Source organism: Artibeus jamaicensis, unplaced genomic scaffold (assembly GCF_021234435.1).
Source record: "Artibeus jamaicensis isolate MK-2021 breed Jamaican fruit bat unplaced genomic scaffold, CSHL_Jam_final scaffold_916, whole genome shotgun sequence".
NCBI classification, from domain to species: Eukaryota; Metazoa; Chordata; class Mammalia; order Chiroptera; family Phyllostomidae; genus Artibeus; species Artibeus jamaicensis.
In genome coordinates, this window is record NW_026522059.1 from 30,731,250 (window position 1) to 30,747,459 (window position 16,210).

Sequence of the window (16,210 nt, forward strand, 5' to 3'; positions counted from 1 at the left end):
TGGCATTTGTTGTTCATCATATTTTCTTACAATCCTTTGTATTCCTTTGGTGTCCATCGTTACTTCTATTCTTTCATTTTTTATTTTATTTTTTGGGTCCTCTCTTCTTTTTCTTTTGTTTCTGTTTTTTATTTCCACACTTTTATTCATTGATTCAAGAGACAAGGTTGGGGGGGGGGAGAGAGAGAGAGGGAGGGAGAGAGAGGAGAGAAAGAGAGGTATATTGAGATCTGTTATTCCACCTCTTCATGCACTCATTGGTGGATTCCTGTATGTGCTCTGATTGGGGATCAAACTCTCAACATTAAGACATTAAGACGACACTCCAACCAACTGAGCTTCCTGGCCAGGGCTTTCTTTCTTCTTGTTTATCATTTTTGTTTATCTTTTCAAAGAATCAGCTCTTGGTTTCATTGATCTTTTGTCCTTTTTTTAGATTCTATTTTGTTTCTGCTCTGATCATTATTATTTCCTTCTATTCACTTTGTATTTTTTGTTGTACTTTTTTCAAGTTCCTTTAAGTGTAAAGTTAGATTATTTATTTGAGATTTTTCTTGTTACTTAAGATGGGACTGTAATGCTATGGATTTTCCTCTTAGGACTGCTTTTCTGTGTCCCACAGATTTTGGATTGCTGTGTTCCCATTTTTATTTGTTTTAAGGTCTTTTAATTTTTTATTTCATTATTAACCCATGCATTGTTTAATAATGTTATTTAGCCTCCAAGTCTTTGTGGATTTTCAGGGTTTTTTTTTCTTGCGATTGATTTCTATGGTCAGAGAAGATACTTGATATGATCTTAATCTTCTTAAATGTATGGAGACTTGTTTTGTGTCCTACTACGTGGTCTATCCTAGAAAATATTCCATGTGTACTTGGAAAGAATATATATTCTGTTATTTTGGGGCAAAATGCTCACAGATCTCAATTAAATCCATCTGATCTGGTATGTTATTTAAGGCCACCATTTCACTGTTGATTTTCTCTCTGGAAGAGATATCTGTTCATGTCAAAGGGGTGTTAAAACCCCTTACCCTGACTGCATTATGGCCAATCCCTCTCTTTATGTTCATCAAGATTTGCTTTATGTATTTAGGTGCTGGCCACTGGGTTTATGGGTTCTGGGACTCCTGGGAGGGACTGTGGAGCAGACAAATAGAAGACACTGCCTGTGACTGGCCCTAAACAACTTGCTTGGGATTATCAGCAATCCACAGTTTGTAGCTGCCTCTGCTGTACCTGGGTGTGTGCAAGAGGGACCATGTTGTACACCAAGACCAGCTTTTGCCAGCACTGGACCCTGAGACAGGTCAGCAAAAGTCCCAAGGCAGCCAGAGAAGCTTGCCTCAGCCTGCCTCTGCCTGCAGGCTTCCTGTTAGGTTGAAAGAGCCTCCGTCTATACTCCTCAGCAAAGCATAACTTCCACAGTATGGGGCAAGAGTGAGTCCAGAGGGTGGGACTGTTGCTTGCCCCGAGGCTAACATTGCAAGCAGTGAAGCACTCCACCCAAGGAAAATGGTATCTGCGATATGGGAGAGTGATTCAGCACTCAGCTATCTGCCCAGAGCCACAAAACCCAGACTTTCTTCACACAATTCTAGTATGGTTTGTCCTCCCTGCACTGGAGCCGAGTGAGTGGCTGCTCCCTGCTCTAGTGCTCTGTGCTAGGGACCCTCCCTTGGGGTTTAGATGCCACAATTCTCAGGGGCACCCCCACCACCACCACCACAGCTGAGAGATCCTTCTGGAACCTCAGCCCCCACTCATGGAATCAGGGCCAGTCCTTTTTTGTGTCTCTGCCCTTTTTACCATTCTTGATTGATGTGGCTTCTTCTGTAAATCCTTAGTTATAAGTCTTCTTACCAACTAACCTTCAGTTGGTTATTCTAGATGATTATTTTATAATTTAGTTGTAATTCCAGTTTGGTCCTGGGAGGAGGTGAGCATAACTTCTACCTACTCTACTACCACCCATGTTAAAGACTTTTAAATGGAGACATTATCAGGTAATGCAGTCCCTTTTTTTTTAGTTTATTTTATTGATTATGCTATTACAGTTGTCCCAGTTTTTTTCTCCCCTTTATCACCCCCTCCACACTGCACTGCCCCACACTCCAGCATTCTGCTCCCCTTAGTTTATGTCCATGTGTTGTATATGTAAGTTCTTTGGCTTCTCTGTTTTCTATACTATTTTAACCCCCTGTCTATTTTATACTTATCATTTATGCTTCTTATTCCCTGTACCTTTCCCCCTCATTCTTTCCCCCTCCCTCCCCACTGAAAACTCTCCATGTTATCTCCATTTCTCTGGTTCCATTCCTGTTCTTCTTGTTTGCTTAGTTCTTGTTTTTGTCTTTTAGCTTCAGTTGTTGATAGTTATGAGTTTGTTGTTGTTTTACTGTTCAGAGTTTTTGATCGTCTTCAATTTCTTAGAAAAGTCCTTTTAACATTTTATATAATACAGGCTTGGTAATGATGAACTCTTTTAACTTGACCTTATCTGGGAAGCACTTTATCTATTTTTCCATTCTAAATGAAAGCTTTGCTGGGTAGAGTAATCTTGGACATAGGTTCTTGCCTTTCATCACTTCAAATACTTTCCAGTCCCTTTTTGCCGGCAAGGTTTCTTTTGAGAAATCAGATGATCATTTTATAGGCATTCCTTTGTAGGTAACTCTTTTTCTCTTTCTGCTTTTAAGATTCTCTTTTCATCTTTCATCTTGGGTAACTTAATTATGATGTGCCTTGGTATGTTCCTCCTTGGGTCCAATTTCTTTGGGACTCTCTGGGCTTCCTGGACTTTCTTGATCTATTTCCTTCACCAGATTGGAGAAGTTCTCTCTCATTATTTTTTGAATAAATGTTCATTTTATTTTCTTGTTCTTCTCCTTCTGCCACTACTATGATTTGGATGTTAGAGTGCTTAAAGTTGACCCATAGTTTCCTAAGCCTCTCCTCGTTTTTTTGAATTCTTGTTTCTTCATTCTGTTCCAGTTGGATGTTTATTTCTTCATTTTGTTCCAAATTGTTGATTTGAGTCCTCCTTTCCTTCTCTTCATTGTTGGTTCCCTGTATATTTTGCTTTATTTCACTTATGATAGGCTTCATTTCTTCCTTCATTTTGCAACTGAGCTCAATCAGTTCTGTGAGCATCCTGATTACCAGTGTTTTGAACTCTGCATCAGATAGATTGTATATCTCCTCATTGCCTAGTTCTTTTTCCGGGGTTTTGATCTCTTCTTTCATTTGGGCCATATTTCTTTGTCTTGGTGCTCCTGTTATGTTATAAGGGGTCAGAGCCTTAGGTATTCACCAGGGCCAGGCAAACCCCTTTGCTGCCTTGTGGAGCTACCTGTTGGGGAGGGATCACAGAGGGAACAATGCTACTCGCTTGGTCCACTCTAGCTCCACTTTCCGACCAACTCTCCTGTGAGACTGGGAGTTTCTCTTGCTGTTGCAACCCCTCCCCCACAGTATTTTACAGCTAGTTTTCAGTCCTTAGTTTCCCATTCAGCCAGCTCTGTCTCACCTGTGCAGTCCGCCACCTTGCCGTGCATCCTCTTAGCCAGCCCACCTCGCCTTCACAGTCCATGGCCTTGCTGGGGATCCTCTCCACTCAGCTGCCTGTCTCCCATCTCCAACCCTGCTACTGGGCCTGGGTGAATTCTTCTTTAACTCCTTGGTTGATGGAGTTCCATGCAGTTTGATTTTCTGGCACTTCTGGTTGTTTATTTTTTTTAAATTGGTTGTCATCCTTTTTTTGGTTGTGTGAGGAAGCAAAGCGTTTCTACCTACACCTCCATTTTCTCTTCTGACTTTTCTTGGGTAATGTAGTTCTTAACAAGATAGGACCATTCGTCTTTTGGTCAATCAGCTCATATGATTATGGATGAATATTATTTAATATTAATATGAACTATGATTCAGCATCCATTCTATTCTTATTTTTTATTTTTATAGATAAAAATGAGGAGAAATATTGTTCACACAAATAAGGAAAGAATTTTGTTCTTTGTTTCTAGCAATGACATGAATTCTTTGAATTTTTCTGACTTGTATACCAAAATCATATAGCCACAAAACATCAGAAGTTATTTAAATTATCTATAGCTGATTAATTAATAAAATCCTTCTTATAATTTTTCTGAAAGCAGAGAATCAGAAACCATAAGAGATGCAGCAGCAAGAGCTACCCAGTCACTTGAGTCTTCCCCTTTATCAGCATCTAGACCAATATTTCAAATCATTACATTGTTTGTCACTCTTGAGGTTTACAAACCCTAGTCCAATGCACTCAGTTCAGTTACTACTGCCACATAACAAACCATACCAAAACTCAGAGGCATAAAACAACCATTGTGCTATGTTTATGGATTCTGTGGGTCAGGAACATGGTCAGAGTGTAGTAAAATATTGTTTCTTCTTTATGATATTTTAGGGCACAGCTGAGAAGAATAAAAGGTCTAGATGACTCCAAGGCTTGGGACTAAAGTTATCTGGGTATTTCTTTACTTATATGCCTATTGCCTGGACTGAGATAGCTTAAAGGCTGCATTCTGTTGGAACACAGTCAAAGGGCTCTCACAATAGGCTCTCCATGGTTGGGCTAAAACATCATGGCTTTAGGGTAGCAAGATGTTTTATTGTACTAAGGGCTCCTGTGCAAGTATTTCAGAAAACAAAGCAGAAGCTTCACTATCTATTACATTCTGGCTTTGGAAGTCATATGATATTCCATCTGCTGTCAAAGCAATCACAATCTAGCCCAGGTCAAAGGGTAGGGGACATAGACTCAACCTCTCTGTGGAAAGAGTATAACATAAACAAACCCATCAGGACTCTCTTGGGCTCCACACCAAGAAAAACTGCTGAGAGGAGAAATGCAGAGGCAACAGAGCACAGGGGTGGTTAGAAAACAAGCAACCATATTTTTAAGTACTATATAAAAACAATAGAAGAGTTTTTTCTGTGCAATCAGAAGGACTCTCTGAACCAAGCTTCCTTCTAAAAGTTCAGGAAAATTAAATTCACCTAAAAATAAGCATCAGAAAAGTACTGAGGCCAAATCCTATGCAAAGTTATTACAGGAAAGAAACTAGATTAAATAGTAGAGTAATGTCCTCACAGACAAGAAAAGCATTCCAGAGAGACATGTTCAAAAAATAGATAACACTGTAATGGATTATTTTCAACTAAACTAAAAGGATTAAGAAAATTATGCTAGATGTGAAAGAATAACATAAATAAGAATTAAAAAACAAGATGACATTCAGTAAAACAATAAAAATATAAGAAAAACATCATTTTTGAAATGACTTAGAAGGAAAAGAAGAGTGAATAAACAAACATGACAATTACCTAAAGTGAAATAGAAGATGAAAAGAAGGAAACATTAAAATTAAGAGGAAAAACAAGATAAAGAGGAGTTGAGAGAAAATGGAAAATATTGAAGACAGAAAAAGATGATCCAAAATACTGATAATAGGAGTCTTATCAAAGGAAGAAAAAAACAGAAAAATAATGATGGCTATAATTCAAGAATATTTTGCTGAAATAAGAATTTAAACAATACATTGAAAGAGTACATTGTATACCTAAGAAGAGGGACTGAGTCTAATAAAATTATTGGACATTACAGAAAAAGAAAAATATTTTCAACATCTAGGCAAAAATAGCAAGTAAATTACAAGGGAAATAAAACTACATTATCATTGGACTTTTTGACATTAACACTTACATCAGAAAACAAATGGAACAACATACTTAAGCTAGTCAAGGAAATAAAATATGAGCCAAGAATTTTATGACCAACAAAACTGGCTTTCAAATATAAAGGAGACAGAAACTGTTATCAACCTCCAAGAGCTCAGGAAATATTGTTTCCATGAGATTTTACTAAGGAATCTTAAAAACAAGTTTCAGATAAGCTAAATGAATAGTAAGACATTGACCTAATGACTTGTGGTAAATATTAAACATATAGTTACTTGCTGAGATAAGACTAAATGGGTTTTAAAAGAAAAAAGTTACAATATGCAATGGCCAAATGAACTAAAAATACAGATATTATACAACCAAAAAATTGTGAGGAAGGAGGGAAACACATGCAAATAAAATTGAATTGTTTTTATAATTATGACTGGTTGAGGTAATATTAAATTTTATTCTGAGACTATTGTATGTGATGAGTTGATAAAGGAAGTGAGTAATTATGGGAGATTTTAATTCTATCATTCCTCCTGAGAACCAGGATTTTCAGAGTAATGTAAAAGAGATACAGATATAATATAGAAAAAGTTAAACAAAAATCTTGTAGTTCTAAATTTGAATTGGAAATATCAGTATGAAATTACAAAGTATTTCAATATATATGTAAAAATATATAGTGAACAATATATTTATTTTATATATCATACCAGGTAGCAAAAAAGCTGTCAAAATTTATTACAATACAAACAAAACAAAACAAACCCTCATAGTCAATTTGAGAAGAATCTTACTAGCCAAATATAAAATATTATGAGTTTTTTTAAAACTATGCTGAGATAAAATTAGCATACAGAATTCAAGTTTTATTTAGGTTAAAACTGTTCAATTAAAACCCGTCTAATGTTTTCAAATCTGTGGGATATTTTTTTGACAAATCAATTGGTCACCTTTTAAGGATGATAAGGGACCAACTAATAACTGGAAAACTGGGTGAATAAAAAAAAATCAAGTTTACCCTGCCTTTTATGTATGAACTGTACCACAGAATAACCAAATGGTGGATGAAAGGAAACCTTATATAAAGTTATTTGCAACTAACACATCAAAACAAAACAGGGAAATTTAATGTTATGTTTCAATCTGCAAGGCTGATCACTGATGGCTACGTATAGCACAAGAGGGGAGAAATTAGACATTATGTGCCTCCCAGGGTCTTGCCAACAGGACTGAGTTTCTTTCCAGCTTCAGCTGCTCATAGTCAGAAAATACAAAAGATGAAAATGTTGAACTGCACCATGAGTAGGTGATCAGCAAAAATAGGCTGTGGGATACTCTAAAGGTTATTTTTTTTGGTTCTTCAACACACAAATTATAAGGAAAAGAAAAGAATGTATGGGAAACATAAAGTTACTACTTAAAAGACAAATGATGAACATGACTATGGGATTCATACTTGGGTGACTAAATTCAAAGGGCATGCAAAGAAGTGACTAGTAGGAAAGTCTGGATGGAGTTGTATTTTGGAGGGGAGGCTGGGACCATGATTGGGATGGAACACATAAAGGGTTTTCTAGGGTATTTGGCAAAGCTTCATTTCAATCTTGGACTCTTAAGCAGTAATACTTGGAAAAATGTAGGCTAAAACACAAAGTCCAGCCTTTGTTATTATAATGAGAATGGATTTTTGCAATATTAATGTAACCTGGCAGCCAAGGAGAGTTGGCTGGGATGCACTTGCCTGAACAATGATGACTTGACTGTACTAGGCAGTGGGGGCAGTAGACACTGTTGTGTGAGCATATGTAGTTGTCCTTGAATTCAAATGACTAAGCGAGTAAGGCAATGAATCTGCATCAAGGAACATGTATAAAGGACCAATGGACATGGACAACAGGGTGGAGATTGACTGTGGGAGTCTGGGTGGGCAGGGTGGAAGAGAGCAATGAGGGAAAAATTAGGACAACTGTAATCGAACAATAAAAAGTATAATAAAAAAATAATACTATGCCCCTCCAAAATAAATAAATAAATGCTCATGATAGTTTGAAAAAAAATGCTTTAAGCTTGAACATTCGTCCATAAAAAACACTGGGATGATTCAGAAAGCTGCAGCTATGGGCAACTGGTAATGCTGACGATGCATCCCCTCATGCATCACATCTCACGCTGAGTTTTTTTGTAAAACATGGAATCACCCAGATGACTCAGCCCCACCACAGCTCAGATTTGGTGCTCTGTGACTGCTGGCTTTTCCCCAAACTAAAATCATCCTTGAAAGGGAAAAGATTTCAGACCATCAATGAAATTCAGAAAAATATGGGACAGCTGATGGTGATTTGGAGAACTATGTGAGGTCCCAAGGTGCCTGCTTTGAAGGGGAGTCAGGTGTCATTGTCCTAAGTATGGTGTTTCTTGTATCTTCTTCAATAAATGTCTCTGTATTTCATACTACATGGCTGGATACTTTGTATGTATATTTTAAAATATAAAAGTAACTATAAGAGTAACTAAAAGCTGCATGTATTCTTTCCAACTTATTAAAAAGCAAAACAAAGAAAGGAATATAACTACATAGTCTTTATAATAAAATATCATACAGAAATAAAGGGTAGAGATAAATAATAAATGAATAGTATGATGTGAAATCACAAATGACTAAACATAAGTTTTTACATAAAGTAAATTTATTGACCTCCCGTATTAACAGAAAAAGGCAATCATTTTAGGTCAATGCACAAAACTGTATTTTGTGCTATTTTTAAGAAACACGGTGTACTTAACATTCTTCAGAAAAACAGGAGAGTTGATAGTATAAGTTTTGTTCTGAAAACTATCAGCCTAGAGACCCAAGAAGAGCTGACAGTTCAGTCTAAGATAGGAAAAGACCAATGTGTCAGCTCAATCAGTCACGCAGGAGGAGTTCCCTCCTACTCAGTCTTTTTGTTCTAGTCCGGTCTTCCACTGACCAGATGAGACCCACCCACATTAGATAGAATAACCTGCTTTATTCAGCCTGCCAATTCAAATGTTAATCTCACCCCATAACGACCTCACAGACACACCCAGAATAATGTTGTCCAAATATCTGGAAACTGTGGCCCAGCAAAGCTGACAGATAAAATGAACCATCAGTTACTTATTCTACTTAGAATATTATTTATACATAGAAATTTTAAGATGAAATAGACAAACTTAGATCAAACAAGAGATTTCAGCCAAGTCAGTGGGCCTTGGATCAATATACAAAATAAGTATTGTTTTTATACAGTAACTGCCACACTAGTGGCAGCCAATTAGAAAGTATAATGTAAAAAAGATCATATTCACAGCTATTAAAATTATAAGGTATTCAAAATAAATTTAATGAAAATCTGTATGGTTTTTATGAAGAAAACTATAACAATTTATTGAAGGACATAAAAGAAACCTATATACTTGGTGAGATACCGCATACATGGATGGGAAGAGTCACTTTTCATAAATGTATAAGTTTATTACAGTTCTAACTTTAAAAAAATCAGTGGGATTTTGAATGGAATCAATAACTTCATCCTAAAATTCTTTTGAAAAAGTCAAGGTCCAGGTCAGTTTCATCATCCAGGAACACATCCATGTGAACTTGTGAACAGTGAACTTGACCTCTGGGTTCTGGCTGCTGTGTGTGTCGTCTCTGTTCCCAACAGCCCTGACTCAAACAGGAACATAGGCCGTGTCTCCAATTTTTTTTAAAAAACAGTCCCTCCCTGAAAGCATCAGTCCTTATAACGACTTATTAAATGTATGGGCATCAGAGCGAAGGTTTATATTGTGCTATTCGGAAAAACAAATGACGATTTTGTAATATTTATTCCCCACCTTAAATTCATTTTAGATACCAAAGGGCTACTAATTGTCCCTTTACCCTTTGCAGTGTCTAGCCTTTTGCTGTGTTAGTGTTCCTCTCCCCCCTTTTCCTTGTGCAGCGCTCTATTCTCAAACTTGAATTTCTGTCCATCCCCCATACTATACTTTTAAGGGGAAGTTCACATTTTCTCACACAGAATAGCTTTTGTTTGTTTTTTTGCTTATGCTATCTTCTAGTTAAAGGAATTTAAAGTAATTGGTCAAGCACAGTTAATTTCTTAAGAGAAATTTGGACAACAGCTGTTACAATAAAAATTTTCACTGCACTGGAGAATCATGTCCTTCACATCTGCTTCACAAGCCCTGTTTGATTATAGGTCTCTAGAACCAAGCAAAGTAGATGCCCAGTAAATATGTTTTATAGAATGAATTAATGGTTTATTAGAGCTATCATCCAAGATAACCAAGTGCTTTTTTAGTGCTTCTGCCATTTTTTTTTTGTTTGTTTCACTTAATGGCCTCTAAGTTTCCTCTCAATTTGCTAACTTTTTGATGTCAAAAGAGGGGCCCTCACACTCAGGAACTTTGGGAAGCCCTTGCCAACATGAAATACAAATGTCGCTACCACAGCTGACAATGCCCTTTAGTGGGGGGGGGGGGTGTCCTGATTTTCCTCTCCAGAGCATCGCCCAACACTGCTCCATAAGAAGTCTTTGCCGCAGTTTAAATGAACTTCTCACAACTCCTGAATTGCAAGCCCATCTGCCTTCCATTGATCTGTCTATCTATCAACCCTCCCCTCCCATGTCAAATATCTGCTCTGAATGGTCTCTGATTTGGCCCAAGTGCCAAAGAACTGTATTCAACACCTGCTCAAAGTCTATCCCAGTGGAGTTCAATGGGTTCACGTACATGCTTTCTTCTCTTCCAGATGGAACTCTCCAAGGACAGGACATGGTCTCATTAATCTTTGTGCCCCCAGACCCTGCAGACAGTAGATGCTCGGCTGTGCTTTTAGAATCACTGAGAAACCCAATAATGTGAACTTACTAAAGCAGGACTGGAACAGAGTGGTATACAAAAGAGGACATATTATAACTGGGCCATTTTGTTACATGCAAATGTAAGAAGCACCTAATATTAAATACTTTAGACATTAAATCAAAAAATAAAAGGGCTAGAACCAATTTTCCCATAGATTTCGAGACTTTCAAAGTAGCTGGCCTGATGTCAAGGCCACGAGCGAGACCTCTCCTACCCCAAGAGTTTCCCTTTTCCAGTCCCTCATCTTCTCTGGCACATTCCTTCCGGACCACCCTATGTTAGATTCCCAGCACTGCTGGCCAGAGGGAACAGAAATCATCACTGCTGGATGTGGACCCCATGCTGCTTTCATCTTCTTCCTGGAAGGGGATGAGATCCTCCTGTCTCATCTGTCATTTGCTCCCTGTCAACAGGCCTGCTGCTAGGAGGCTGTGTGGCTCAGGTGGCTGTGGGAAAAGCCCCAGTGGGGCGGAGGCCTTTTGGAGTTAGCCGAAGGCCCCACCATCAGCAGGTGCTTAGTAGTCCCAGAGGAAAGGAAGCAACCTAGACGCCTTCCCCCAGAGGCGGTTTTACCAGAAGAAGCATGAATAGGCCGGAAACCATCCCGCCAGTGAACCTCCTCCTGTCAGCTCCAAGCTGGACAAAATAAATGCACTTTATCTGCAAGCGAGATTGGCTTCCGCGGGCTGATGCATGATGCAAAGGCAGAGCTACTCCCACCAAGGAGCATCATCTTCTCCCTTCTTTCAGTGCCCTGGTCCCCTGGCAGCCTTCCTGCTGGCAGCTCAACAAGTTCAAAAGGGCAGAGGGATAAAGCTGCCTCTCTTCCCTTACCTATCCAGCCTGGCTCCAGAGGGGCAGTGGCTTCAGTCTCTCTCTAGCATTGTTGGCCATAGCCCAACAGCCACATCCCGATGGTCCAGAAGTGGCTGACCTTTCCATAGCCTCGTTTCTATCTTCTACCCTGACTAGGTGGCTCAGAAGCAGCTGGAATTCCGATCTGCTTAGTGTTTGGATGGCTTTTCATCTCTGGTGGGAGGATTAGGAGCCACGAATCAACTGCTTGGCCTTGGAGATTCTGTGGCATTGATTGTGTGTTTTTTCTAGCATTTCTGGGGCTCCCACTGTATGATGGCAGAGTAGCAAAGAGGTTAGAAGAAAGCTAATTTTGAGCCAAGAGCCAACATTGGGGAGAAACTGCACCTATGATATTTTGAGTTTCCTCTTCAGGATTCCAACCTGCTCCTCAATCTTTAATTCCAACTGCCCACTATTAAGGGTATAGGAGAAGAGAAATTGAGAGTGCTTGGAAAGAGAAGATGAAAGAAGAAATCAACAGAGAACAAAGGCGCGTAGAAGGGTAAGAGGAATTGGAGGGGTTCAGGTCGTTTGGACAGAAATCTAGGGAGGAAAAGATGCTGTAAGAATAATCTCTCTATTCTGCTGATCCCACCTTCTCATTTATTTCAAATGAATTAATTTCTATCTTGAACATGGCGCTGGTTTCAGAAATGTTGACAGTGCAGACTGCTTTCATAGTAGGAGAGGCTAGCCTTGCAACTGCTTCATAAGCAAGCAACCTTTATTCTTGAACATAAAATCTTGTGCAAAACTCTGGAGGAAGTAGCTTGACTCAGGACTGTGATCAGCCATCTACCTTTTGGGAGAGACAACATGATGAAGTGTAAAAAGTCCTAAACTGTTCTAGATGCAATTCTACTCTTAACAAGATGTATGGCATTGGGCAAATCGCTTAACCTCTCTGGATCTCAGAGCCCTCAATTGCAAGATGACGCATCAGATTCTGAGATCCTCCTTAGCTTTAAAACAGCATAATACTTGATCATATTCTCATCTGCTTTAATGTCCTGCAGTGCTCTTTCCACCGCCTTCACTTAATATAGCACGATAGGCCCCCATCTGCCTCTCCGGCTCTGTCTTTCCCTTCTTCTTTCCTAATAGTTGGTATCCGAGTCATCCTGAAATAATCACAGCCTGTCTTTCATGATTCTGGTCTTTGAACATGCATTTCCCTCTGCTTGGAAAGCTACTCACCTCTCCCTGCTCCCTAACTTCTGTTTTTCCTTCAGGTCTTTGCCTCTTCTGGAAAGTCTTCTCTGATCACACCATCACTTCAGCTGGGTTAAGCCTTCCATGCATTCTTAAATCCTTAAAGAGACATGTTTATCCACATGTCTCTTTCCAGAGGGTGTTGCAATTTCTCTACCTGTCAATCTGCCTTGCTGGACCTTGATCTCATTAAAGGCATGATCTCATAAAGGCAGTTTTATGCCCAGTTCTGTGTCTTAACACAATGAATGCACCAGTGAGCTAGTGAGGCTAGTCTTAGAATTCTTGTCTCTATCTTTCTGAATTTATTTCTTAGAAATATGTGGAAGAAAAGGGAAAAAAGTACTTTCTTTAACAAGAGAACCAAGACAAAAGGAGTGTCAGAAAATGGGAAATAAAACAAATCTATTTGGACACAAACGTTAATAGAGTCTGTTAAAGAACCACCTAGTCTCAGACTAAGGTTGTGATGCAGCTTGTTTTGAGGACCTGAAATGTACAGAGCTGACCTCAGCTGGGCTATCCCCACAGGGAAACACACAGTGATGCTCATCAAAGCTAAATGTGGAGGGGCAGATGGAGAGATGAGCAAGAAAACTTATCTAGGCACATTTTGTGAGTCACTTCTCTCATTTTTCAGTGACTTTGTTACTCAAGCTCTCACTCATCCTCATTCTTAACTGTAGAAGCATAGAAGAGTCAACCCTCGTCCAAATTGTAGCCTTCCCATGTTATCCAAGCAACAGTGAGAAACCAGGCTGTGGAGGAACCTGGGGGCAGTTCCAAAAAATTGCAACAGAGTCAAAAGGGTACATGAGTATCATTACTTACTGAGGAAATGGGAGGCAGAAACTTTGGAAACACATGCTCATTAAAGAAAAAATGAAAAATAGGGAACATAGCAAGAAGGAAAAAACTGACCAACCCACAGCCCACCCGCCCCTGCCCAGAGACAATTACCAGAGTTTGGAGGTTTTAACCTTTTTTCCAATGCACATTTTACCCTTTTGTTTCTTTTAAAATTAGTTGTCTTCATCCTGTCTAAACAATTTTCAATTTTTTTTTACTTACATCGTAAACAAAGAGTCTTATTTTATTGTACTTTTAATAAACCTTTTGGGTTAGTTTTGGTGTCTCAATGGCTCTATTTTTTAACAGTAATAAATAGACATATATGTTATACAAACAGTGGAGACTGGCAAAAGGAAAGAAAAATTTAAGTTGTAATCAAATAAAATTCACCATAAATTTAATAAGGCGTGTGTGAACATTGTATAGGGAGCTCCTTTTTAGAGTCAAACCAAGCATTTCTAGAGTTCACTTAGACCCAAAGCAATAGGCTCGTAAAGTGGGAGGAAAAAGAAAAAAATGTGGTTCCTGGCTTTTCTCTCCCCTGAAGAAGAAAGCAACCAACCACTATTCTTTTTTATCATAAGGCCAAGTAGCCCCAAGGATCCAAATTACTGTTGATTTCCAGACTCTGAGGATGAGTGCAATGGTCAAAGGGGGCAGTGTGTTCCCATCTGGAGACAGGGTCGCCTTAGACCTGCTGGAGCAGAGACATGGTTCTGTCTTCTCTTCTTCCAGAAGCCATCCAGCTGAGATGGTGGGGGCTCACAGGCCCTTCTCTCTCTCCACATAAAAGACTGAGGGGCAAGAGGGAGTAACTTCTGCTTGCTTAGAGTGATTTCCCTCACAGTTCCTTGAAACACTATGAAAGAAAGCTTCATGCAGGTAAACACTTCTGAAAGGATTACCAGGTGCATATTAATTATTCAGTAATGCAAAAGTCATTCTAGACATGCACAAAAAATGTAAGAAAGCAATAATAGAGAATTGATTTAAATAGACAAAGCCTTTAAGGTATGGTTTGGAAGCAAGTGGGAACTTCTGATTAATATATGACTTCATGTAAAATCCCCTTTATTCTTGACTCCAGCAATTGAATAACAAAGTTGTTAAACGTTTTCTGTTTTGTTTTGCAGATGTAAACTTTATTTTATAACCCTATTTAATTCTAACTGATCTACCTAACAAATAGGGAGAAAAAAAGAGGAATTGTATAACAAATTCCAGCACTTATTAAAAATGAAGATAATAAGTGACAAGGTTCCCTGACAGGACACATAACTGGTGAAAATTCTACAATTTTGTGTTAGAAGAACTTTAATGTATAGAAGTGACTTCATCAAGAGGAGTTAAGACTGGAATAGAAGTTCAAAACAGGTTTTTTTCAATATGTTTTAAAAATTCAATAGTATTAAAGTAGACATTAAAGTACAGTTACATAAAAATAATATAAGTGATTAAATTAAAGATGCTTGGGTGACCTCTAAGTATTTCAGGTATCAATATCAAGTGCTTTTCTAGTAGAACAAAGGGAATTTTGTAGAGGGGAGTTGAGAGGAAGAAGGGAAGAATTGCAATGTAATTTTGGAACAAGAGGCTTCTTGGATGACAACTGATCACATCTGTAACCCTAAATTTCAGTTATGTCTCTAGTCCTCTTCTGAGTTCTGAGTTAGTTATATTTCACTCAACAACTATTGAGTGTTTAGTGTGCGTTCATCAGATTCAAGACTGCATTATTTCAACTGAATTTATTGTGGTCCCTTTGGTTTGCAAAACCATACAGGTTTCAAGTATACAATTCAACAAGAAATCATCTGCACACTTGTCCCCTTTCCCACTGCCATCCGCAGGTCTAAAAACATTGTTTACCTCAGAGAGGAGGAAATAATCAACACATACTATTTCCTTGCAGCAACTCCCAATGTGTTGCTTCTCCTGAGGCCATTTAGCTGACAGAACATTGTTCTCCCTGCCTTCCCACCTGCAAACCTCTTGCATTGTTCCATTTCCTCCCTCTCACTTTCTACATCATAGTCATTCACCAAAACCTGTGGAGTCAGCTCTCACCTGTGTTTGGTCTTCATCTTCATCTACTTCAACTCTGCCTGGGAACGAACTTGATCATCTCTAATCTAGATTATTACATCTCCTTTATAGCTCCTTGATTCTACTTCCTCCTGATTTGAGCCTGCCTGTCCCCCTCAACATTGCTGCCAAACAGTTTGCCTCCCGCAAAGTGGATCGTGCTATTTTCCTGCTTGCACTTCTGTAGGCTTAGATACTTGTGGTCTAACTTACCCAAATGGGCTGAATCTCTGAAAAAGCACCATTTTCAAATGATTAGTCTTTTGCTTATCTTTCTCTGCAACCAAACAGAGTACTTTGAGGACAGGATAATGAGCTTCTTACATCTGTATCCTTGGCACCTAGACAGCAGTGAGTGAGTGCTCATAGAGGTGATTTGGGAATGGGGGTCCTGACCAGTTGGAGATAGAGACAACTAGGACAAGTGAGGAGCCTCCTTCCCTTCCCAGGGGTCAGCAGAGCTCTTCATAAACTATTTTTCATCTAATACCTCTGATTTCCTCCTTCTGTCAGGCATAGCAAAGGGACTTGGTCCCATGTATAATGACTAGAATGACTGTGAGCTCTAAACAGAAGGATTCATGCTTTGGACTGATCCATGAGTGCAC